The sequence below is a fragment of the Haemaphysalis longicornis genome, unplaced genomic scaffold, assembly GCF_048455015.1.
Source record: "Haemaphysalis longicornis isolate Haplotype H1 unplaced genomic scaffold, Haemaphysalis longicornis Haplotype H1 scaffold_3, whole genome shotgun sequence".
Lineage (NCBI taxonomy): Eukaryota > Metazoa > Arthropoda > Arachnida > Ixodida > Ixodidae > Haemaphysalis > Haemaphysalis longicornis.
Genome location: NW_027526335.1, coordinates 67,228,009 through 67,254,191, shown reverse-complemented (window position 1 = coordinate 67,254,191; position 26,183 = coordinate 67,228,009). Strand labels below are relative to the sequence as shown.

Here is a 26,183-nt window from a genome sequence, read left to right as displayed (position 1 = left end):
CTTTATCGAGTTGTCCATAGGCCTACTCTTGTCGTATTTTGCTGTGTAACTATCTATGATATTATGTCATAAAATTCCACAACTTCGTCCCATAGACGAAGCTGTAGCAGCTTAAGAATACTGCCAGTTCAGGTATGTGTTCTGTTGATATTTCTTATTACGTTCCTCTTCTAATTACAGACGATTCGCGTTTGTAAAGCGGGTCACAAATTCGCACTTTCTTCAGAAAGGCATCCACTGGCAATACACATGTTCTACGAATTTACCCATCGTTATCATCATCAACCATTTCCGGTCTACTGCAAAATGAAAGCCTCTCCCAGCGACTTCTAATCATTTAAATCTTGCATGGTTGTGTGTACGCACAGAACCAGTCAACATTTTCGGTTTTATAATGGATAAAAATATATCAATAAATAAATAAATAAATAAATAAATAAATAAATAAATAAATAAATAAATAAATAAATAACAACAATCCGCCTATTTTTCGTAGACCGCAGGACGAATGCGTCTCCGATATGTTTCCCACCAGAAAATCTTTCAATACCCGAATCCATTCTTTCCCTCGAGTTTTCTTAATTCTTGATCCATACATCCCAATTTACATCCAGTTCCTTCTAAAGGGGAATAACCTTGAACTTGTTCTTGCTCTGACCTATACAATGTCCTCCGCCCGCTTTGATATGTGATCAGCAATTATTTTTCGCGCTAAGTCGGCCTCAGCATGGCAACGAGGAAGGCAGAGGATGCACGCGAAGGGCGGGGACCTGGTGATAAAGGATCAGAGAGAGCGAAAGAAGGGTAGCTTTGGGAGAGGAGGAAAGGTGGCAGTAATGCTCTCCCTACCGTTGATGGCGAGAACTTCCGTCCACGATCTTCTTCAGTCACGTCTATAAGCACGCTCACGCGACACGCAGAATGTTCCGACATAAAATGCGCACGAAAATTCCGCGCCTAGACTTTTTGGCATGCTGTACTCAAAATATAAGCCCGTCAGCTGCAACACTTTCCGTTTATAAGCCCCTTTATGCTGAGTCGACTCAGCGTTTGAGTTCTGCTGAGTCCCAATTGATTGGATGAAGTCGAGGCCGGGTCATCCGCTGCGGGAAATAGATTGGCGTCATCGCCAATCGCAATTAGTCAAGCTCCCCGCGGCATAGCTCAGTGCGTCCTCCTGAAGCGCGGGGTGCGTATGAAATTTCCATGAAGGCAACGCAGTCATCCGCAACTCCGCCATTCGCAGTAAGTAAGGAAGGAAAAAGGAAAAGGAAAGGCAGAAATATTAACCAAGCTATACTGCATAGTATGCTATCCTACACGCGGGAAAGGGAACGATGGTGAAAAAAGTGTAAAACAGAAAAAGAAGGGGAAAAGTAAGGACAGAGCGTAAAGTGGTGCGCCCAGTCGTAGGACACTATAGACAAAAAAGTTTAGTGAGTTCACAGAGGGTAGTATTTTGTGCTACAGTCTTCTGTACAAGCCCGTCGTTTTTAGAAAACACATCAGCGCTTTCGTCGCCTTGTGCGCAGATGACGGAGAAGGCCAGTGGCCCAGGATTTTCTCCTCGAAGAACGGCCGACGAGAGTCTAGCTTCCGTAGAGTTCAAGAGAGCTGGCTTATTTCCGATGAAAAACTTTGACACGCGCAGAGGGCATGTCGTATGGTCTCTGGAGTGTCACAGACTTCGCTAGCCTCACTGGCTGCCATTCGGATCAAATAGGAGTAAGCATTTGTGAATGCGACTCAAAGCCTGAGATGACAAAGAATGGTTGCATCAGACCGTGGGAGGCCTAATGGAAGTGGGCGCTGAAGATCCGAGTCCATGGTATTAACACGAGCGCTCGTGAACACTTGGGTAGTCCATTGGATAGCGTGGTCTCTTGGACAAGTTTTCGCAGAGTCCTAGCTGCATCCGTCCTGGATAACGGAATGGATATGGTCTGTTTTTTTATGTGGCGGGCGGGTGGCGGCATCCGCACTTTCGTTTCCGACAATGCCGCAATGACCGTGAAGCCACTATAAGGCAATGTCATGACCCGATTGGGCGGCATGGTCGTACAATAAAGAGTCTAATCTCGGCCATTAGCTGTTGAGGTCCACGGCAAAGGGCTGACTGGAGCGATTGAAGCGTAGACTTTGAGTCGCAGAAGATCGCCCATCTTAGGCATGAAGATTACTCAATGGCCTGAAGGGCGCAATGGATGGCGGTAAGTTCTGTAGCCGTGGAAGTGCTAAGATGGGCTATTTTGAATTCTGTGGACATGGACAGTCGTGGAAAAACAACGGCGCCGGCAGAACCAGATGTTGTTACAGAGCTATCGGTGCAAATATGAGTGCGGTCACTGTATCTCTCGTGTAGATAAATGAGAGGAAGCCGCTGTAGTGCTAGCGTTGGAAAATCTTGGTTCTTCGTTAAGCCTAGAATATTAGGGCATGCTCGAGGCTGCGTCGTACTTAAAAGCGGGAGTGGCGGCATCATCGCAGGCGTATAGCTGGACGGCATACTAGGGATGTGGGCAGCTACAACCTTTGCGAAAGACGCATGGCGGCGTTTACACGGCATACTAGCGAGGTGAGGATCAGGCAGTCTGGCTAAGTACCTAAAGAGCGCCATGAGTGTATCAAATCTCACGTAAGTAGACAAGGGGTGATCACGAGCCACAGCAATGAGTGCAGCTGTTGACGTGCACCGTGGTAGGCCAAGGTAAGTTCGGAGGGCCTGCGCTTGTATGCCTTGAAGTTGCTGAATATTTGTACGGCACGTACCTGAAAGTACAGGCAGGCTGTACCGTAGGGAGCCCAAGAATAGTGCCTTGTATAGCTCCAACATTGACTTTATAGGTGTTCCCCACGTCTTGCCACCAAGAAACTGGAGATTATGTCCCTCTGCAGACAGCCTCTTCTTCAAACAAACGGGGGGGGGGGGGGGGGGGTGACTCCAAGAAAGGTCTCTGTCGAGAACCACGCCGAGAAACTTGTGATATTTCACATAGGACACCCTTTCGCCATTAACTGGCAAAGGGTAGTGTAGCATATATATAGTCGGGATGCACCAAAGTGGGCGCTTTTACTCCGCCCCCGAGGCGGTAGCAATAGGTCCTTCATCGTTTGGGCGGGCAATGCGATTCGTTTGGCCATATAAGAGCGAGGTGGGTGCACAGCAAAGGTAAGCCGTGGAGGCTGAACGACGACTACCCCTTCCCTCGGGGTTTCGATCGTTCCGATCTGCGTCCATCGTTTGAGCGACTCGTCTCGCTCCGGAGGCGGAAGGGGGGGGGGGGGGGAGTATCGGAAGGAGCGGTGGCGGACACAATAACAACTTAGGTTCGGGTCGCCAGCTTCGGCCTACACGATATCAGACCAAGTACGCGGCGGCCCATCGGAAGGCTAAAGAGCTTTACTTCGAAGCACAGCGCGCTTCTTTTTCCTTTTTGTGGTATTTAAGTACAGAATACTATCTTGAAACGGCCGTAACCCTGAGAAAACTGACAGTTAAAGGAGCTGGCAAGGCGGAGCTTTTATAAAGGATGCAAGGGCAAGAACATGGGACAAGAAAATGAGAGAGAGAGAGAGAGAGAGAGAGAGAGAGAGAGAGAGAGAGAGAGAGAGAGAGAGAGAAACGGAAGAGGAAGAAAAAGCGCATGTAACAAGCATACCACCAGCTTATGTGGGCGTTTAGTCTTTCAGACGACTTATTATTCTGGCTGTGTCGTTTGGGGAATTATCTTCTGCCTGACTTCTTCCATCGACCGCTAAATCCTCTGCTTCCTGGGAACTGGACTAGGTTTTAATCCTTTTCTTTTTACCATGAATTTAAGCTCTGGCAATCTACGGTGAAAGCTTCCTGCCGCCTCCCTCCCCCCTCCTTTAGTTTTCTTTCGTATTTGTCGCGTCCTTGAAGAGAATATACAGGCTGCAAGCTACAGAAACCCGAATCTTGATTTTGTATACCCAACACGTTTTTAGTTGTAGTTAAACTGTACCGCGGCGCACAGAACCCGGCTGATATATATCAGAGGAAAATTTACCCTATTTTAATGAAGAGCTTTTTTTTTGCAATTACCGCGACTTTATTGAGCTCGCACAAGTCACTTCACCGAACTGCCTTTCTTTTAGGTTACCATTCATTCACCCGTCCAGTCTTCGTTCTCGGAAGAAGACAGCGAAGCAAGGTCGCATTAGTGGCCCCGTGTATTTCTATCGCTCTATTTTCCTAACGACTACAGTCAGATTGTAGAATTTGGTGACCCAAGTTCAGCATTTGTGAATTTTCTCCTTATTCTCACTTCGGTTGTACCCACTTATCAGTGTATAACATTTTCTCGCTATTTGTTTCAGATAATTTGGAACGTGCTCTACTCAATCGTGTACTTTTCATAACCCAAAGCATATAATCACAGCATCGTAATTGTGCATCTCGTTATCGTGTTATAAGTGCTCCGAATACCGACACAGACTTCATTTCGCAATCATACTTTTTGTAATGTTTGTAGTGGAAGTTCACTTCAAAATACGGCTGTGTATCTGTTTATTCCTCGCGGATAATCCAGCGAGTTCAGTTCAGTAAAACTTTATTGAGGTGGGGGAAGGGATTAAAGGGAGAAACTTGGGTGGAGTCCTCTTTCCAGGGCCCCAGAAGCTTGTGCCCCGGCCCAGGCCCCGTCGATCAGCTGGCGCTGGTCTTCCAAGGCCTCGCTGGCCAGAGTCGCCTCCCACGTTTCTAGTGAATGAGGTGTATTGTTCTGTCTTACGAACCGCAGCGACGAGGACCACTCCTACGCCCTTCCACCATACGAAACCTACGGAGAACGTCTTAAAAGAAAAAGACTTGAAAGGAGAACGCTACCCGCTCCTCACATGGCCCTAAACGCCCACGATGCACAAACACTGAGAAGAATACAAACCAACACATTCCCACACAAATCAAGGCTGGCGCTTATGTTCCCAGACAGATTTAGTGAGGACTGTTATGAATGCAATGAAAAAGCCACCCTTTTCCACACCATATGGAATCCAGCGAGAAAGTATAGGCGCACGAAGCTAGGAGGCTTCCCAATTAACCTTTCAAGAGGCTACCTAGGTCCCAGGATAATATATTAAAACCGCGCCGACGAGCACTCACGCAAACAACCCCACACGCCAACCCCTGGTAAACCTACAACACAACAGAGGCAGGGACACGGCTCAAACGAAAAATGAGGGCTGGCGAAACGAACTGGGAATAGCCAGCGGCGAATGCAGTCGTGTAAACTATTACGCGGAAGCCTGGCTTGCCGACCTCGGTTTTAAATTTCAATGGGCATGCCCTGCTATGGCCCGGTGACGCCGACAATTACTTGGCATGCTACCAATTCACCGCCGACCACACTATCTGCCAGAGCAGATTCATTATTTGGTCGATCCTAAGCCCGAAAGCCAGTAGGCAAGCTCGCTCAGCACGTACGCACATTGGGTTTTGTTGTTGCTTTGTTTTGTTGTTGTTTTTGTTTCTCGCTGTGTTCCTTTTATGCGGTTTACGAAATAAGCGCAGGCAAACTCGGATTGTTCACCAAATAAAACTTTTAAATTAATTTTTTCAACTACATGATCATTGACACAAGTCTTGAAGCGCCCTTTTCCCACACCTGCCTAAACTAATTGGCTGCGCTGCCAGCAAAACGAAAAATAGTAAATCCCGGTGCGTTCGGAAACCAACTCTATCGAGCTGTACTGTACTCGTCACCTGCAACGCGCACCAACGCGGTACGAAAGTGATAAGCCATCAATATGCTGCTGCATTTGTTGTCTACAATGCGCTCCAGCTCGCTCCGCCGTGTTTCCCGGCAGAATACTAGATCGTAGCAAAACTCATTTCTCACGTTTGCGCACGTTGCACCCGCCATTGGTCCTGCGCACCGTGTTCTCTCATCGGATTCCCCCGTACGGGCGCGCATCAACTGGCGATCATTTCAAATGTTCCACCGCGCTTATCTAGCGCTGCCGACGCTCCGAGACCATTTTGTCGTCGCCCCACTCAAGTCGAGTGCGCGACAGCTGCAGCCGTCGCGGAAACATGAGTGCGCCCAACGACTTGTCGAGAGCTGCGCTTGCCGTGAGAGAGCGAGGCCGCCGCCTAAGCCTTGTAGGCGCTCTTGTACTTTCACGTCCTATCTCTTGCCCCCATGTCAACTGTACCTATTTATTTCTGTAACTTATTGTGGAAAAAAAAGCCGCCGTCATCTCTTTCCCGTGGCCGTCGCAAGAGTTCGTGCACCGCGACGGCCGCCAGTGCGCTATCGGTCGGCGGCAGGACGCAGCGACGGGGCAATCCCTGCACATCCGCGGCAGAAACAGCGGCCTAACCAGGAACTGCAATACAGGTGGAGCCCTGGAGACAGCGTGGCGCTGTATAAAAGGGCGCGAGACGAGCGGACCGCCAAAGGATACTCGCTCACTGAACACTCGAAAGGTCACAACTGTCTAGGCGTAACTCTGTATGCCGTAATGATAATAAGCCAAGATCGATCTACTTGTTATGTAGGGGTAACACTCTATACCGCACACTAAACTTTTTTACACCCTATTTGGCCGAAAAGGGTGTAAAAATCTTGTCCCATGGCTAACACCCTTAAAAGGTGTTTTAGCAAAAAAAAAGTGTACGGAAGATAAAGGGGTGTTGAGCTCAACACACTTAGAAAAGGGTGTTGAGGATGCTCAACAATCTAAAAAAAGGGTGTTGAGCCTCACAATTATTTTTAATGTGATGGCATGCGCAGTGGCAATGTGAATCGGCGGAGCGCGCAGCTTTAAACACAAACAGTTAATATGCACAAGTTACAGTTGGAACACAAGTGAATTGAGCAAGAAAACAAACGGGATGCAAGCGGAAAAGGGAGTGCATACTCACTTATTAATACATGTGGTGTTCTTTCTTTTATATCCAGCAGAGGAAAGCCCCCCGATCGAGTCGGTGGGCTTGTCGCAAAGAACAGATGTTTTAGCGCTAATTTTGCAAGTATGCATTTTACTATGAGAATATACAAATCAACACGTAGATTTGCAAAAACGTTTTAATTACGAGGTAGTTTTTGTGTTTCATAACTTATACAATTTCATCAAATACCAAACAAATCTTCCCCGCAACCTCAACCCCCTTCAAAAATTATGTTGATATTTCAACACCCTTTTTCTTAGACGGGTGTAAAGCTACAAATTCGGGTGTTCGAAACTAAGAAAAGCGGCGTAAAGAAAAAAGGGTGTAACAAAAAGGGTGTGAGAAAAGACCGCCAACTAAGAAAAAGGGTGAAGAGACCTCCAACTTTTCAGGCATTTTGTACCTGTTTACACGGGTGGACTGAACATTTTCTACAAGCGGGGGTGTTTTGTACCGCACGATGTTTAAAGCAATATGAATTGGCATAATTTATTACCAGTGAAACTCTTTAAGCTTGAGCTAGTTTTGGTGGCGTTAGCAAAAAATACAAAGAAAAAGGACCGCGGCACCTGTAAAGGGTGCACCACCGCAGAGAGGGTATTATAACAGTGAAGTCGGCTTTCGAGCTTGTTAGAGTGTGAGCACAAGGGGCGTATGCGTATCCGCACCTCTTACCGTACCGTTTCCAAGGTACTAGTCTTCTTTGGAATCTAAAAGGCAAAAAAATTGGCGCAGCTTGCAATAGTGGTACAAGGCTGGAGAAACAGCATAGCTGGGGGTCGACCTAGCTTGTTTCCCCCTTGGGTCCCCTGGCAGGGGGGGGGGGGGGGGGAGACACACACTTGAACAGCCTTGTGAAATCCGGTTAAACTTGGCCTCACCCCTCAGCGGTTATCCTAGCTTAGCAAGAACATTGCAAAGCTTAGCAAACATAAGAAAACTTAGCAACACCGGAAGAAATTAGGTCGAACCCCAGCTCCGCTGTTCTTTTTTACAACTGAACCCCTATTTTACACCGTTTCAACAACCTACAGAAAGCCAAGCGTGTTGCATTCGGTAAACACCCTTATCACCACACGACGATAGTCTTTAAATTTGAGGGTTGAAATTGGTGTTTCACGTGCCAAAGCTAAACTTGGGGCATGAGGTGCACCGCATATGAAAACGAGCGATCATTGCATACGAGCAATTATTTTTTTGCGTTTGAAACTTTTTTGCGAGTAGAGGAGTATATGTGGGGATGTCTTCTTCTTTACAGTGCTATTATGCATCCAAACATGCCCTTATCCAATGAACAGCTGAACACCTTTTCCACACCCTTCCAACACCCTAAGAAAAACCAAGGGTGTTGAAGTTGATCAACCCCCTTTTTTCACACAAAATGGGTGTAGAGCTAGGAAAAGGGTGTTGAGATTCAAGTAAAAAGGGTGTAAGGCCTCCCAACACCTTTTTTCCACTTATGCTACACCCTTTCTGGCTAAAAGGGTGGAAAAATGTTTAGTGTGATGCGGGATGATAATAAGCCAGGATCGATGTACTTGTTATATTACTTCAACAACAATTTGCGGTGGCTCGGCGGGTAAGGTGCTACTGAGAGCAAGGTAGATGGTTGGAGTTCTGGCAGCAGTGGTGGTCTCCTCCTTGCCAAGGCAAATTTATGTTATAAACGTGCATTTTCTGAAAACAACTAGCTCGGACTTGGTCTTTCTCAGTACTAGGTGGTTGTAGGAATACTTCTTTCGTCGTGAAAGGTGTTTCGATGAAACTCAAAAGAAGTACTTCGTTTGTTTGTTCGTTCCTTTATTCTTACACTTCTCGTTGGAGCCCATTCGAGCAGTGTTAACCGAAGAACGACCGAAGCGAGACCTGAGCCATGGCTGCCCGTTACGGGGATCATCACTTTACTCGCACGGTCTATCTCCATGATGATGATGACGATGAATGGCGCGTACCGAGCGGGAGATTTAACATCCTCCCGCGCCCGAGATAATCGATAGGTGCACAATAAATCTGCAATCCTAACATTTTGTTTTTTCAGTCTACAAGGTCAATCTTCGCGACGCGGTCAGGGAATGCTATCCACACTTTCGTTTCCACCAGTGCTTGCGCCGTCGTGCAGACCTCACGACCGCCAAGGGCCGCCAAGGTAATTCGGACGACAACCACTGTGTGTCGAGCTGCCTCAGAAGGTTGCAGTTCTTTCGCCGTGCAGTCATATTGGCGAAATGGATGTCGTACAAGTCCAAATATCTGGGGGAAATAGCTACTGTGGTGCAGGGAATCTAGCAGTGTTCTCCTGCCGGCCTTGCACTTGCCTTCTGTTTGTTTTTCTACTCCTGACGAGGTCGTTTTCTAACTTCTTGCAAGCTCAATGTATGGTTCGGAAGGTACTCCACCATGCCTTGCTGCCTCCTCGCACGCGGCAGACGTGACTGGATAGGGTTTCTCACCTTTCCCAACTTCCCTGAGATGGAGCAACTCAAATTCGTGGCTCGGTACAACCTTTACCAACACTTTGTTGACTAGAGCTGGTCGTCTTTTCATTATTTCCGGTAGGCGTTCGCGCTTCACTGTGTCTGAAACGAAGATACGTTCGATTTCACACGGTGGTGGTTCTGCCTTCTCTTTAAGGTCCTTGGCATCTCCACGGTTTTGGTCGTCTGCTTGGAAGGAAGCAACTGCGTCGTCGTGGCCTGCGACAGGCATAATCTCGTGTTCTCCACGTTCGTCTTCCGTTGGGACGCTCGACGCTGTCTTGTAGCTGGCTCCCAGTTGCATGCCTTCGCGCTCAGCCTCGTCTTTGGCATTTTGAAATGCTGAATCCTGCGGTACAACGACAGCTTGATCCTGTACGGAGACTTGAGAGACGTTTCCAGAAAAAATAGCCTTTATTGCCTTCACTCGTCCTGTTTGGGTCGAGAAGCTCTTCTTATCACACACCCGCCGCGGTGGCTCAGTGGCTAAGGCGTTGCGCTGCTGAGCACGAGGTCGCGGGTTCGATTCCCGGCCGCGGCAGCCGCTTTTCTGATGGAGGCGAAAAGCAAAAACGCCCGTGTGTACGAGATTTCGGCGCACGATAAAGATCACCAGGGGGTCAAAATTAATCCGGAGCCCTCCACTACGGCGCGCCTCATCGCCTGCGTTGCGTCGGCGCATTAAACCCCACAATCAATCAAATCAAATTTTCTTATCACACGTCGCGTTTGGCGGAACTGAATTTGCTTGCATCGCCGACCTAGAGCCGTTGCAGTCCAATGAACGTCCTGTCCTCATGCTATCAGAAGCCGACATTGCAGAAAGCGTGGTAGGCGTGAACGTCGACGTATCTGGCTTCTGCATGTTGTCAGTATGGGGAACGTTCAGGTAGATGTAGGTCGTCGCAATCAACTTCGGCAGTACTACTCGCAAGGTGGACGTGTGCGAGCCGACGTGGCAAGAGTCGTCTGGACGGGGTGAAGTGCCCTTGCTGGTACATTTATAGCCGGGTGCCCGCAGGTCGTTCAACGTCGATCGCAACCGACTGAGGGCCCCGCATATCCTTTCCTGATATTGCATTACATAGTAAAAATCATGTTCAAACTCATCTCCTTCGAGAAGCTCACCTATCGCCATGTTCAGCTCGTTAAGTTCAGTGTCCTTCTTTTCCAGCTCGTTAATAGCCAACTGCAAGTTCAACGCAGACGGTGAGGGAACTTGCCGGAGCTCAGTCGCTGCCTTTAGCCGCCTTGTAACAGCAGCGCGCAGAACCTTCCTCAACGAACGCAGGGCGTCCAGGTCATCACCAGCTTGGTACTCGGGGGAAGTACAGTTGCTCCCAAGCGGGATACCCTGGACGTGACGGAGCGTATTTGCGTCCCGTTAGAGGTTCCGGTCAGTCGTAGGTGGGTGGTCAGGGCCAGCCATGGTGACCTCCGGCTGAGGGTGGGGCAACGGCGGTCAACGGCAGTCATATCACGGGGTTCTACGAACCTCAAGCCGAAGGGGACGTCGGTGGTCTCCTTCGCCGCCCGTGTTCATTCTCCCGGGTTTCGGCCCCAAAATGTTAACCGATGAACGACCGAAGCGAGACCGAAGCCATGGCTGCCCGTTACGGGGATCATAACTTTACTCGCACGGTCTATCTCCATGATGATGATGACGATGAATGGCGCGTACCGAGCGGGAGATTTAACAAGCAGTCTCCAGAGCGATGCTCGTCCGTGAAACCCTCCGACTCGTTTTCGTTTCCTTTCTCACGCCTCGGCGGTCACCAACAGCCGGGCCCCTGCTTCGCTTCCAGGAATTCTCAGAGCGGCCCCCTCCCCCTAGTCCTGGTGTCCCGTTACGGCCAGAGTCGCTTCCACCCCGCCGTTCTATCGCCCCTGCCTTCTCCCTCTCCGCGACAGGACGGAAGGTCCGCGCGCACTTCTAACAGTGGTAGCCACGTCTCCTTATTCCAGATAACCTATCGCTGTGGCTTCCGTCTACGCCCGGCTCACCAGGCTCTTGAAGTAATATAATTTTCAGGGACGACAAACTTGAGATACGGAGAAGCTTAGCGTAAGCGAAATGGCTCGTTTCTGGCGACTCGGCCAATCCCCCAAGAGGACACGTGACTGTTGGTGCAAAGTTTTTGCGTCTATGTTTGCCGATTCCCTGCGGCGAATGCGTCATCTCATCGCTCTTGCGGTCCGGAGGAGAAGCTATAATTTTTTCGTCGGCATTCGACTGCATCCGATGCTCTCTTAAAAATCGCCGCAGCTGGGCTTCACCATAACACTCCAGAGTGACCAATCGTCGCGACCAAATGTGCAAGTTAGGCGAATGACGAGGCCCAGCGTGCGGTTAGAGCAAAATATAGTATCTACATGGTGACAACAGCGCAAGGCGCGCACTACCTGTGCTGCCGTCACAGCACAGATACTATATTTTGCACTAATCGCTTGGTGGGCCTCATCATCCGCCTAACTTGCACATTTGGTCGCGACGATTGCTCACCCTGGATTGTTGTGGTGAAGCCCAGCTGCAGCGATTTTTAACAGTGTACATCACGGACACAGAAATCCAGGCTCTAGCAGCTTGCACTCCAAAACATAAACAATGCCGATAAACGCGACATTTACACCATATTGAAGATTCTTAGGTTTTCTGAGTTCTTCCTTGTTAACGCAGCCACTCGTCAAAGGTGAACGTTAGTTGCCGGTTGTCAGCCGTGGTCACATCACGCATAAATGACTGAATGTCATGGTAAAACAACGCGATTCCACGGATTTCCCTATTTCAATTCACTCAAACAGTAATGCTCCCAGATTAAGTTCTTGTGGAGTACGCTCCGCAGTTTTCTAATAGTTTTCCCAGAGAGCTGGTAAAGTTCACTTTGCAAATGCTCTTTACCACGCCGAGCTCTGACGCACGTAGAAGAAGCACTGCCGAGCCCATAATACGCACACTAAACTTTTTTACACCCTTTTAGCCAAAAAGGGTGTGCAATAAGTGGAAAAAGGGTGTTGGGAGGCCTTTACACCCCTTTTCTTGAATCTCAACACCCTTTTGCTAGCTCTACGCCCTTTTCGTGTGAAAAAAGGGTGTTGATCAACTTCAACACCCTTTGTTTTTCTTAGGGTGTTGAAAGGCTGTGGAAAAGGTTTTCAGCTGTTCATTGAATAAGGCAATGCTTGGATGCATAATAGCACTGTAAAAAACAAGACATCCCCTCATATACTTCTCTCCTCGCAAGAAATTTGTAATCGCAAAGAAATAATTCCTCGTACGCAGTGATCGCTCGTTTCCAGATGCGGTGCACCTCATGCCCCAAGTTCAGCTTTGGCACGTGAAACACCAATTTCAACCTTAAAAATTAAAAAGACTATAGTCGTGTGGCGAAAAGGGTGTTTACCGACTGCAACACACTTAGCTTTCTGTGGGGTGTTGAAACGATGTGAAATTAGTGTTCAGTCGCAAAAAAAAAAGAACAGCGGAGCTGGGGGTCCTCCTCGTTTCTTCCGGTGTTGCTAAGTTTTGTTATGTTTGCTAAGATGTGCAACGTTCTTGCTAAGCTAGGATGACCGCTGAGGGGTAAGGCCAAGTTGAACTGGATTTTACAATTCTGTTCCAGTGCATCATCCCCCCCACTGCGAGAATATCCAAGGGCGAAACAAGCTTGGTCGGCCACAGCTATGCTGTTTCTCCAGCCTTACACCACTATTTTAGAATCTAAAAAAGACTAGTACCTTTGAAATGGTATAGTAAGAGGTGCGCATACGCCCCTTATGCTCACTCTCTAACAAGCTCGAAATCAGACTTCGCTGTTATAATACCCTAGCTTCGGTGGTGCACCCTTTACAGGTCCCGCAGTTCTTTTTCTTTCAATGTTTTTGCTAACGCCACAGAAACTAGCTCTAGCTTAAACAGCTTCACTGGTAATAAATTATGCCAATTCATAGTGCTTTAAACACCGTGAGGTACGAACCCCCCCCCCCCCCCTCGCTTGTAGAATATGTTCAGTCCACCCATGTAAACAGGTACAAAATGCCTGAAAAGTTGGAGGTCTCTTCACCTTTTTTCTTAGTTGGCGGTCTTTTCTTACACCCTTTTTATTACACCCTTTTTTATTTACGCCCCTTTTCTTAGTTTCGAACACCCTAATTTGTAGCTTTACACCCCTCTAAGAAAAAAGGTCTTGAGATAATCAACATCATTTTTGAAGGGTGTTGAGGTTGCGGGAAAGATTTGTTTGGTATTTGATGAAATTGTATAAGTTATGAAACACAAAAACTACCTCGTAATTAAAACGTTTTTGCAAATCTACGTGTTGATTTGTATATTCTCATAGTAAAATGCATACTTGCAAAATTAGCACTAAAACATCTGTTCTTTGCGACAAGCCCACCGACTCGATCGGGGGGCTTTCCTCTGCTGGATATAAAAGAAAGAACACCACATTTATTAATAAGTGAGTATGCACTCCCTTTTCCGCTTGCATCCCGTTTGTTTTCTTGGTCAATTCACTTGTGTTCCAACTGTAACTTGTGCATATTAACTGTTTGTGTTTAAAGCTCCGCGCTCTGCCGATTCACATTGCTACTGCGCATGCCATCCCATTAAAAATAAGTGTGAGGCTCAACACCCTTTTTTTAGGTTGTTGAGCATCCTCAACACCCTTTTATAAGTGTGTTGAGCTCAACACCCCTTTTTCTTCTGTACACTTTTTTTTGCTAAAACACCTTTTAAGGGTATTGGCCATGGGACAAGATTTTTACACCCTTTTCGGCCAAATAGGGTGTAAAAACGTTTAGTGTGTGGTATAGAGTGTAACCCCTAGATAACAAGTATATCGATCTTGGCTTATTATCATTACGGCATACAGAGTTACGCCTAGACAGTTGTGACGTTTGGAGTGTTCAGTGAACGAGTATCCTTTGGCAGTCCGCTCGTCTCGCGCCCTTTTATACAGCGCCACGCTGTCTCCAGGGCTCCCTGTATTGCAGTTCCTGGTTAGGCCGCTGTTTCTGCCGCGGATGTGCAGGGATTCCCCCGTCGCTGCGTCCTGCCGCCGACCGATAGCGCACTGCCGGCCGTCGCGGTGCACGAACTCTTGCGACGGCCACGGGAAAGAGATGACGGCGGCTTTTTTTTTTCCACAATAAGTTACAGAAATAAATAGGTACAGTTGACATGGGGGCAAGAGATAGGACGTGAAAGTACGAGAGCGCCTACAAGGCTTAGGCGGCATCCTCGCTCTCTCGCGGCAAGCGCAGCTTGCGACAAGTCTTCCGCAACGGCTGCAGCTGTCGCGCACTCGACTTGAGTGGGGTGACGACAAAATGGCCCACCGACTCGATCGGGGGGCTTTCCTTTGCTGAATATAAAAGCAAGGAGAGCACATGTATTACTAAATACGTATGCACTCCCTGTACCGCTTGCATCCCGTTGGTTTTCTTGATCAATGCATTTGGGTTCCAAGTGTCACTTGTGCATATTGACTGTTTGTGTTGAATGCTGCGCGCTCCGCCGATTCACATTGCCACGCGTAGCTGCTGGCCTGGCCACACCCTTATTTTAGGGTGTTGAGCAACCTTACACCTCTTTTTAGGGTGTTCACACGAACACCCGTTTTTCATCCGTACAACTTTTTTTTCGCCAAAACACCTTTTAAGGGTGTTCACCATGCGAAAAGATTGTTACACCCTTTTCGGCCAAAAAAGGTGTAACAAAGTTTAGTGTGAGCCCTTACGGACTGCCGAAGCGTTATGGAGCTTGCTTCGATAGTAGTGCTAGCCTGACGAATGTTGCCGTCAATATGTTTCATAAAGTGAGCGTGTTTAACCGTAGGGCACATTAAAACATACGATACACGCTTGAATATACGACTAGTGTATTGGGAGCATTAAATTCCGCTAAACATCACGCGCACCGATTTTGCTACTTCCTGTTCTTTACTAACAGCACAATTAGGCGCGCGTTGGGATTGCGGAATAATAAAAACTCAATAATTATTATGCCTGTTTCCGCACACGCCACATACCCTCCGCGGTGACCCAGTGGCTAAGGCATTGCGCTGCTGAGCACGAGGTCGCGGGTTCGATTTCAGGCCGCGGCAGCCGCTTTTCTGATGGTGGCGAAAAGCAAAAACGCCCGTCTGTACGAGAATTCGGCGCCCGTTAGAGATCCCCAGGTGGTCAAAATTAATCCGGAGCCCTTCACTACTGTGCGCCTCATCGCTTGCGTTGCGTCGGCGCGTTAAACCCTGCACTCAAATCAAATCAAATCACTACGCCACATGGTGGCGACGTTGGAATCACATCACGTTGAATTCTCGTTACTTTAAATGTATTCTGCGCATAATCGGCTACATTGTGCGAAGCATGCGACTACCCGTATTGCAAATAAAGCGGCCTAAATAGGCGTGTACCTTATCGGCATGGATCGTGGGTGCGTGGCTTTGGATTTTGAAAACCACCCCGAAAGCCCACCAGCACAGACCTTCACCAGCACAGATCGAGATTGAAGCTGCGCTCAGCTGAATCCCACTGTCCAGTCGGCAAGCAGGAAGGGGCTCACATCCGCCCCGACCGTGAATAAGGAACCATGCACTCCGACGGAGCTAAAACGGCTCCATCGCAACTCTTTTGCTAACAATAAAGTTTATTCTCTCTCTTGTCATTCAGAATGTCAGCGAAGCGTCTCTTGCACTTATCGTCAGGCAATTTAAGAGCTAATGAGTCATGCTGAGTGGCAAATGAAGTTCGGAGACGGGCACCTCCATACGTAAGCTACTTGCGATAAATCTATGAACCGCGGCAGTACAGGAATAAGACAGGTCATTCGATATAAACAACCAATCTTGCTTCCCCTTCTTCGGAACTTACCACAGGGTACATAACTTTCGAAAAAAAGTGCCCGCCTTTTCGCGTTCATCTTCCTCGTCAGAACATTCACTTCAGTGCTATGCGGTTACTTACTAGTTTTAGTCAATTATTCTCTTCAGGGCTACGATTATCCTGGAGCTTTTTCTCTGAACCTCGTAACATCACGTTCCTGCGGAATCAGTGTTGGCGAAACTCTTATGAATGGTTTAATTAAATAGCTCGCAAAAAACAATTGTGAGAGCCCAGCATTTGTGGTCCGTCGATGGCAGATGTTGTTTACAGGGGCGAGGAAAGCAAAAAAAAAGCAATTAATGCTTAATGTTTGTATTAAACGGTGTTAAAATGCAAAAGAAAATTCTGTCTAACTTATCATGAAAAAATGTCTACCATAGCGTTATTAACGAGAGCACATAACTGCGATCAAGACTGCAAGACTCACGTCTCCTAATCTGACTTGAAGCATGCAACAAAGAAAACTTTAATTTCACGGGTGTGTCAACCACGCCAAAATTCACATTTCCAAGTGAGAGTAACTGCATTACCTTTCAAACTCATCCCACGTTTCCCACGACAGCTCGTCACCATTACTTAAGTTTAATGCTGCTCTTAGCTACCACATGCTTCAGGGAACCCAATGACCGAACGGTACATTGGTGGATTGACGAGGCCAGTAACGCTCGCTTTGGAAACGCTGTTTACCACGCCGAGCTCTGATGTCTGTAAACAAGCACCACGAGCCTACACGCTCGTAAAAGCACACGCGACGCTGTAGGAGGACACTGTCCCGAAACAGGTATTAAAACTCCCCCAGAAAGGTGCGTGATGGGTGCCAACAGCAACCCATCATTACCGGCGCAACTGGCTGTACGAGAAAAAAAAACAGAAAAGCCTTCGCCTCCTCCTACGACGGCCACAAGGCGTTTTCACGGGTCCTCCCCGCTCGTTCAAGGCGATGGGAGGGATTCTCGAAGTGGTGGGCTCTGCGCAATTGATGAACAAGTGGATAAACAAATGAACGAAGAGAAAAACAAACAAACAAAAGAATGTAAAAATTTGTATCATTATTACAAGAAAAATTAAGAACATATCCTCCTGGAAAACAATTACTTTGAAGAATCTTTAGGTACTAGGCTTCTTTATAACGCGCATACACTGGCAGTGAGTCCTATCTTCCTCGATTGTATAGATGCATACTAATAAGTTGTCCAACGTGACATACCCGCGTATCTTGCAGTACAGCTCTTGACTTTTGCCCTGGAGTCTGTTTTTTAACTGTTGTAGACTGCGCCAGCCGAATCCTGCGTTTCCTTGGAGCATTACGCCCTCCCGTACCTCTTAGCTCCTGTCCTACATTAGTGCAACCCGTTCTCGCGGCAACAAAATTTATTCTTCGCCACCACATTACGAGGTGTACAACTACATGTTTTGGGTATCCTCAGAAAATTACCGACCAAAATTAACGATGATGTTTTTATTTTGGCGAAAGCTGTCGAGAAGCACTCGTTTACCATATGCTTCGCGAGGATAACACACACTATAAGTACGGTTACTTACACGGTGATATCACTGCTTGGAAATTTGTCCAGCGTCGTTAGCATGGTTTTATGATCACTACAGGTAACACCCCCAACACCAAGCGCCGTCAGTGCAGGCCAGAAGAAAACTCAATGCACCGAATTCTGGCAAAGGCCGCTCAGGCATTCTTCGCTGATACGAAATCTCGTGGCGGAGCTTGTCCTTTCACCGTGACAACTCCAGCTGTGCTCTGCTCGTTCAACGACGCTATAAAGCTCGCGACAGATGGAGGACCTTCGCTGTAGCAACGTATTTTTGAAATAAAGGAAATGCCGTGACGCTTTTTTGTGCATCTTCGCAATTATTACGGCACATCTCTCGCTCTCCATATATATATATATATATATATATATATATATATATATATATATATATATATATATATATATATATATATATATATATATATATATATATATATATATATATATATATATATATATATATATATATATACATATATATATATATATATATATATATATATATATATATATATATATAGATAGATACACACAAGTAATCGCATCCCCGAAGGGACATCCCAACAACTATGAGACGTACCTCCACCGATAAGGATAAACATCGACGTTACCCCAATACCTCGCAAGATGGGCCCTCTTCTCCACGCAGGAGAGGAGAGGGAAGAGCGCGCGCTTTCGACAAACGACACAGGGACCGAGACTGCACGGTATCCACCGTCGCCGCCCACTATGCCAGACCGGGAGCCATGACCACCGTTGTCGCTTCAAATGTAAAGCTCATCACTACCATCATTTTGCTCTTCACAACCGCTGCACAGTCCGAGGACGCCGCCATCGCTCTGGCCATTTCCCATAAAAAATGCGGATGCCCAAGTAAAAAGGCCCGGTAGAAAGGCCTCGGCTTTTCGAGCCGCATTCCCCGCGTGGGTCGTCTACTGCGGCTGCTCCCGGCCCGTGCTTCCGAGGGCACTTCAGCGTGCACCAGCGTGTCGGACGTTTGAATTGCGTCAATCCTTGCTTTGAATTCGAGTCAAGGCTCCACGCAGCGATACAGCGACTCATGTCGGCGTCTCTGCCGCTCTGTTGGGCAGGACAGATCCTTAACACCCAGCCATCCGCAATGGCTTTTTCTGGCGGCCTGCTGCTAGGTCACGTCATTTTGCAGCATGAAGCGCCCTGCGAAGCCCGAGGCTGGCGACCACCTTGCCGGTGGGGTCAAGCCTCGAGAACCACAACCTTTCCCCTCCGGGATGGATGCGCGATCCCACGCCGCTAGCGATGGAAGAGTGTACGAGCCCATCTCTATGCGCCTATTTATGGACGCCACGAAGACGGCACTGCTGGCCAAGTACCGGAACCTGCTGTCCATGATGGGGGCGTCGGCGCATTGCGCATTATGGTTTGCAGGCCTTCCTGCATGTGGTTCTTCTACATCTGCCCCTCTCCGCCTACTAATTTCCTCAACGTCCTTTTCGCGTTCTCCGCCGAAAGGGTCGCGGTCAGCGTTCCCAAGGCGGCCCATGCACCGACGTTGGCCCCGAGTGAGAACCAGGCGGCAGGGGCGAATTCCGCTTACCCCACGTTTCCCGTCAGGGTTGACCTCGCACGCTCATCGCGGTGGACATTTTCTTTCAAGCTGCCTTTCCTCATGTGCTTTCACTGCGAACGCCGGCAAGGTCCTTATCGGAAGACTCGGAGACTCTCAGGCCGGCGCTACCTTAAGATACGTTGAGTATCATTGTATCCTGTGCATGATTCAAGCCCCAACCTGTTTCAGCTTTGATTTTACTAATGGCGAAAGGCACGGCGGACACATTTCCCCCAATTCAGGCTGCGGGTGTCGAGTTTTACGTTCTTGTTTTCGTTGAAGGAAACATCTTGAAGACATTCATTCCTGTGTTTTCGTGTTCCGTCATTGGGTCTATCCACTCCGAGTTACCCAGCAATATCACGGCGGGGTCATTCTTGCTAGCCGTTGGTTTGAGTAGACTTAAAAGCAACGTACACTTTCCACTACATGCAATACTGTTGCGCGGATAATCATATTACAGTGGAATCTCGTTAATAAAATCCGGCATATTACGTGTTTCGGCCTAACACTTTTTGTTTTCGTTCCCGGCCAAAGTCCCTTAGAAATTATACATTTTCGTGCGCTTCTTACGATCACATTTTTGCCGAAAATTGGATAATACGATCGCGAAAGCGGATCTCTACCGACATTTCTAGTAATCTTACGTTTATTCTTCGCTATATATACCAGCTGAATCCTCACTCCAACAGGCCACGGCCTGCGCGTTGCAGAGACACCGAGGGAGCGGAAGCACCGGTTCTGGGGCAGAAACATTACTGCAATTCGTGGCCGTTCCGTGCAAGGCTGACGATAAGTCAGGCGATGCACCGCGCCATGTAGCAAATCGTATTATTCCAAAGGAAGTAGGTGCGCAGTGCTCGCCGCAGCCGCGACTTCCCTTTCCGACTACTCCCATGGGCCGTGCTTCCCGCGCAGTGCTTTGTTCTCTTTTTGCCTTGCTTCTATGCGAGGTCGTGTTTCCGGGCTTGTGACAACGTCAAAGACATGCAAGACGCAAATGGAAATTGCGCACCAATTCGGAGACAACACAAAGAGTAAGTGCGTAGAACTTTCAAGCGAGCTCTGTTTGCCAGCGTCAACGCTCAACAATATTGTCGGTCAGCAAGAGTAACTTCTACATAAGCTGCAAGTTTTTGGACCTGGTTTAAAACAAAAGCCAGCAGCGAAGCATGAAAAAAAACACCATGCATACATGGTTCAAGGAAGTTTGAGCGACAGCAGTGAACGTCGATGGGTTCTTACGCGAAACAGTTGAGAACGTCACGCTCTCCTTGGGTATTCAATACTTTCAAGCATTCGGAGGCTACCTTCACCGATTTACTGCACGACGCGGATTGTCGTACAAGACAGTGTCTGCCAAAGCAACGAATACCGGCAGCTTCTTTTTGAACGTTTTAGAAGAATTTACTCCTCGGCATTGAAAAGAATAAAGGGCATCACAAATTAAGCAGTCACTTCAATTTTGCTGCATAAAAGTGAGTTGCTGACGGAGCATGCATATTTCCCTTCTTTTTGAACGTATTTGGATAATACGATTTTCGGATAACACGTTTGATTTTCCGGTTCCAGTGAAAAACGTATCAACGAGATTTTACTGTACATAGAAATTCTTTGCCAGACGTGGAAGCGGGGCTTTCGAGAATGATTCTAACAGTCGATGGCTGCCTGTGGAGAAGTTCGATTTCTAGCAGCTTGCTACCAATCTTACAGAAGTAGAGTCGCTGGCAGACACACCAAACTTTCTTACACCCTTCTTTGCCGAGAAGGGTGTAAAAATCTTGTCCCATGGCGCACGCCTTCTAAAGGTGTTTTGGTTAAAAAAAGGGTGTACGGACAAAAAGGTTGTTGGTGTGAACAACCTTTTTCACGCGCTTTCATCACCCTACAGAAAGCCAAGCGTGTTGCAGTCGGCCACCTCCTTTTGGCCACACAAATATAGTCTTTTTTTAATTTCAAAAGTCAAATTAATGGTTCACGTCTCACAGCTAAACATTGGCCATCAGGCGCGTTATGTGGTAACGAGCGATAATCGCAGACGAACAATTTATTCTTTTTCCATCTGGACATACCTCACGGAGTGGAGAGGAGACCATGCGGAGATATCTTGTGCTTCACAGTGCGACTATAAATGCATAAATGGCGTTAATCAATCAAGGGCCGAACACCTTTTTCACACCCTTTAACACCCTACAAAAACCAAGGGTGTTGAAGTTTGTTAACACCCTTTTATACACAAAAAGGGTGTACAGCTATGAAAAGGGTGTTGAGTTTAAAAGCAGGGATGGAAACCTTTTTTCCGCTTATGGTACACCCTTTTTTGGCCAAAAAGGCTGTAAAAAAGTTTAGAGTGCCCCCTTTTTTTGACCCTACTGAAGTGGTGGTACTTACGCATTCGCATTCTTTAGCAGGTGTACAAAGTCCACCGAACTTCCCAGCTTTGCAATCAATAACGCATCTGGAGGTCTCACTGGTAACTTAAAGCATTAGATGCGTGGGAATTAAAGGTGGGTGACTTTGAGGCGTTCGTATTAATATCGCACCGATCAGAAGCGCTGCCCGAACAGCGCACAGCTCAAAGGAGTCGGGCCTGATGACCAGTTTAAGGTTGGCTATATTTAGTCGTCGTCATCTAAGAGGACGAAGTGCCAATAACATTTTGGAAAACGGGTAAAGTAACTGCAGTTCCTTTATTGAGGGATAAACATGCTAGGCCGCGTAACGCAGTCTTGGCAGGAAATAGAGAATTTACAACGTATACAACTGTTAACTTACTTAAGTGAGCAAACTAAGTCGTTCGTGAAGGATGTTGTAAATCGTGTTTAAAGAGGCCATGCAGGCAAAATACAAGTTTGCCTTATTTGAAAGATTTCGTGTTTTATAGTGCACTCAGCGCTTGAACGGCAGGGAACGATGCCGTACTCACTCATTATTTACTTAATTTAGGTTAAAATTGTAATTCTCCCGCCAAGTCTTGTGTTTTCTGGACTTCAGCAGTGAAGTCATAAGTGCGCTTATCAAAATAACTTCCACTGCGTCATTAGGCTCTGCAGCCTTGCTTTACCCCAGTCCTCCCAGGGGGCGCTACCATACCATTGCTTTGTTTTTGACCGTATTAGCACCTGGCTTGTAATAAATAGCTACTGTAAACAGTAATCGCTTCGTGAAAATTGGGTATGCTCGGTATGGTCATGTAAGACACCGTCGCTTACGCCAATCGGCCAGTGTCGTGTAAGGCAGCTAAAACAAGCATACTGCGCGCAGTACCAACAACAGTGCGGATCCGTACTTCTATGTGTACGTGTATTTTCGTAGCTTTCATTGTTTACCCCACCATTCTTACTGCTGTAAAATGAACATGCATTACATGTATGCGTAAATAGCTAGTTCGGCAAGCTTATAAGCCGTGCCTAATTTGCGTTTGTTTTTGCCCGCCTCAGCCAATCGCACAGCTGGGCACATATAACATCATAGGTTCTGTCGCGGGAAATGATCTAGTGGGTCGCATGGCCATTCCTATTTTCGATTAATTATATAGCTTATTTGAGCGAAGTTTACGATAATACTGATTTCGGTATGATATTAATCAGGCCCTCTTTTGAATGAACCAAACTTGTGGTTTGTCTTCATGGCTCCTTTAAGCCTTCCGCTGAAAAGTCGCGTGCTTTTGATTAGTCCTGTCACGCGACGACATAGGGTGTGCGCGCACAACACCGCGGGTGCGGGGGTGTCTGGGGTTTTGTGCGTGTGAGTGTATGAATTTTGGGGAACCACACGCTCACTGACATGGATGCACGCTTTTAATGCGAAAGCATTGCTTAAGTCGATAGGTACAACATACTGACGGCACACGAATGGCCGTCAGCTTAAAGTATAACAAGCAGGGCGACTGACTGAGTTGACTGAAAATTTGGGCAAATGTGGGCCTGGGTGAGATGCGGAAATGGAAAGGGATAAACGTGGACCTATTGCTTGTATTCACTGGCAAGGCGCGCATGAATGCAACCATGTGAGTGCACCGCAATGGTTACATCAGGCTCCGCCGGCTGGCGGTAGTTGTCCGTGCTAAGATGCATAACTGTGTTGGGCGAATGCGCGTTCCTTACTCTACCTCAACAAACGATAAGTAATGCCTTGAGTCCAATGTGAGTGCGATTAATAACACCCCTGTTGACAGCACCGTTTAGAATCGCTTTGAAACGGAGCAGACGACGCATCGCCGGTGTTTTTTTTCTTCGGCGTGCGGGCGCAGTGGCACAAGCCGCGCCATGTCCGTGGCGCATCGGCCATGTCTGTGGCCGTTTCCAGTGTTGCCAAGCGAAGAAATTGACAGCTAAACTTCTCAATGAATACAACTTATAGAGAATGCGTTCTGGCCTTTGACTTAAAGGGGACTCGCCTGATCACATTCCCATGGGACTTTCGAATTCACGGCCCACGGGCTTCAAAGACAGCGTGTACCAATACGAAACGTTTTACAAACCCGTAGAAATGTTCAGAGTGGCCTAGTTCGCTTCTTTTAGAATTATATCTTCTTAAATCAGCTGTAAAAAATAAACAACAAACACATTTTCGTCTATCTAGCGTTCACTTGATGCGCCAGATGTCTAGCAAGCGAGTTTTATTACTTTATTTCACTTCAGAAGGAACATATTTCTAAAATAAGCCATCTAGGCCGTTGTGAACATTTCTTCGTTTTTGTAAAACTTTTCGTATTGGTGCCCAGTTGGTCATGAGTAGTCAGTCCCATGGGAATGTGTACAGGTTAGTCCCCATTGAAGTATCGTGTGTACTGAGGTCGACGCGAGTTTAATATGACCATGCTAATTGCAGATGTAGCAATATAAAGGCGCGGCAAAGTACGTTCTAAGTAAATTTTCACTAAGCGTGGCAATGCAGAAGCGGTTATGCGATGCGACTTGCATAACCCAACAGAAGAAGAAAGAGACGCAATAAAAGGCATTCGCGAAGGATCATCAACAGCAGTCAATCATTCTCGAAAGGATAACGATAATAATGGCAGGATATTTTCGCCCATTAGACACTGATGCTTTCGCGATGCCTACATCATAAGGATTGCTTAAATAACCACGTAATTATTGCGTATCCTTTCTCCGGCCATGTTATAGAAACCGAAGCGCGGTGTCCCTCAACGTTCATGGGAGCTGAACTCGCGGTCTCCGAGTATCGCACGCAGTACGCAGCAGAAACTTCCTTGGGGGCACCGAAGTCTGCAGACAGGCTTTGATTGCGAGAGCGTTATCGATTCCCATGGATAAAGGACTTCCTTACTTCTACATCGTGATTTCATCTATTCCTTCGCTTTGCTTTCTCCGTCTTCATTTCTCAACAGACCGCAGACAATACCGAACTCCGTGCTGAAAAGCCACGAACCTGACACGAGGCGCGGTGCGAATTACTTCGACAGGAAGACTGGTGAACCTTCACGTCACAACTTCCCCAGAATCAAGGTTCTCAGCGAAGAAAACGTTGATTCTGGTGAAGAGTATATGACGCCATGTGAAGAGAAAAACTGTTCTCTCCACATGAATTCACAAGCGCTCTCCGTGTGATGCGCTCCGCGAAGATTTTTTAACAGCACCGCTGTTTAGGCAGACATAGATCGCTCCGGTGCAGACAGAAAAACCCCAGCGCACGTGAGCGCGTGCCTCGCGGCAACCGCCGGGAATCGTCCAGGTTTGCGCTTACGCCCCATGAGGAGCTCGACCGGTGCGCCACAGGTCCACCGCGCCGAAGATGGTGATGACGAATCTGTCGAGCCATCACAATGCACACGTGGAGACGGCCACCGGACCAGCTGACAACGAATTGTAGAGGTCTACCAAGGAGAGGAGGCGCTGCAAGAGGATTTGCCCCGCGCGGCTGTGCAATCGGAAGACGATGACGAAAGTAATGAGGACGATTGCTTCTGAGTAAAACACCTACACACTACAATTGCCTTTGCTTTACAGTGCCATTCAAACCGCTTTTGCACTGCTGGGGATTGGCTGCTCCCTCTCTCCTGGGATCCGCTGGCAGTATGGGGAGAAGCTAGCTCGACCCCCAGCTCTGCTGTTTCTCCGGCAATGCACCACTAGCTGCGCACATTTTTTTTATACCATCTGCTGCTGAGGGCCAACGTATTATTCATGTACTGCTAGGCATGTAAGGCTTCCACCTTATATGCACGCGCGCACACGCTGTCTCTCTCTCCCTCTATCCCTCTCTCTCTCTCTCTCTCTCTCTCTCTCTCTCTCTCTCTCTCTCTCTCTCTCTCTCACACACACACACACAAACGCACACGCACGCACGCACGCACACGCACACTCGCACGCATGCACATGCACATGCACACACACACACACACGCACACTCTCCCGCACGCATATGCGCACACACACGTCCGCACGCACACACACGCACACGCGCACGCACACGCACAGATCAAATAAATCAGTTCGGCTTGCTGCTCTAAAAAGAAATAAGAAAGTGCATCGCAAACAAAAGCAGCAAATAGTGGATATACTGTCAAAAAACATAAAGAAAAATTGGAGGCGTGCTTCCAATCGCCTAGTCACCCACTTACCACGACGCTTGGATTTTCCGCGCAGTACGCCTTTTTGAAGATGCAAACAGCGTGATTAATCGTGTGCCACCCCTTTCGCCACCAAGTGGTTCTACGTGGATGCTTTGTAGCCCGCCTCATTGCAAATAAACAACGACGACCTGCCACAACCAACTTCACGCCGTTGGCCAATGACGACACTAAAGGT

At 47.7% G+C, this 26,183-nt stretch overlaps 1 protein-coding gene across 1 annotated transcript in view; it reads right to left on the bottom strand.

Moving 5' to 3' along the window:
* LOC144174567 (vascular endothelial growth factor receptor 1-like) overlaps positions 1-26,183 on the bottom strand; it is a 102,614-nt gene that overhangs the window by 42,117 nt on the left and 34,314 nt on the right. The window lies entirely within an intron of this gene.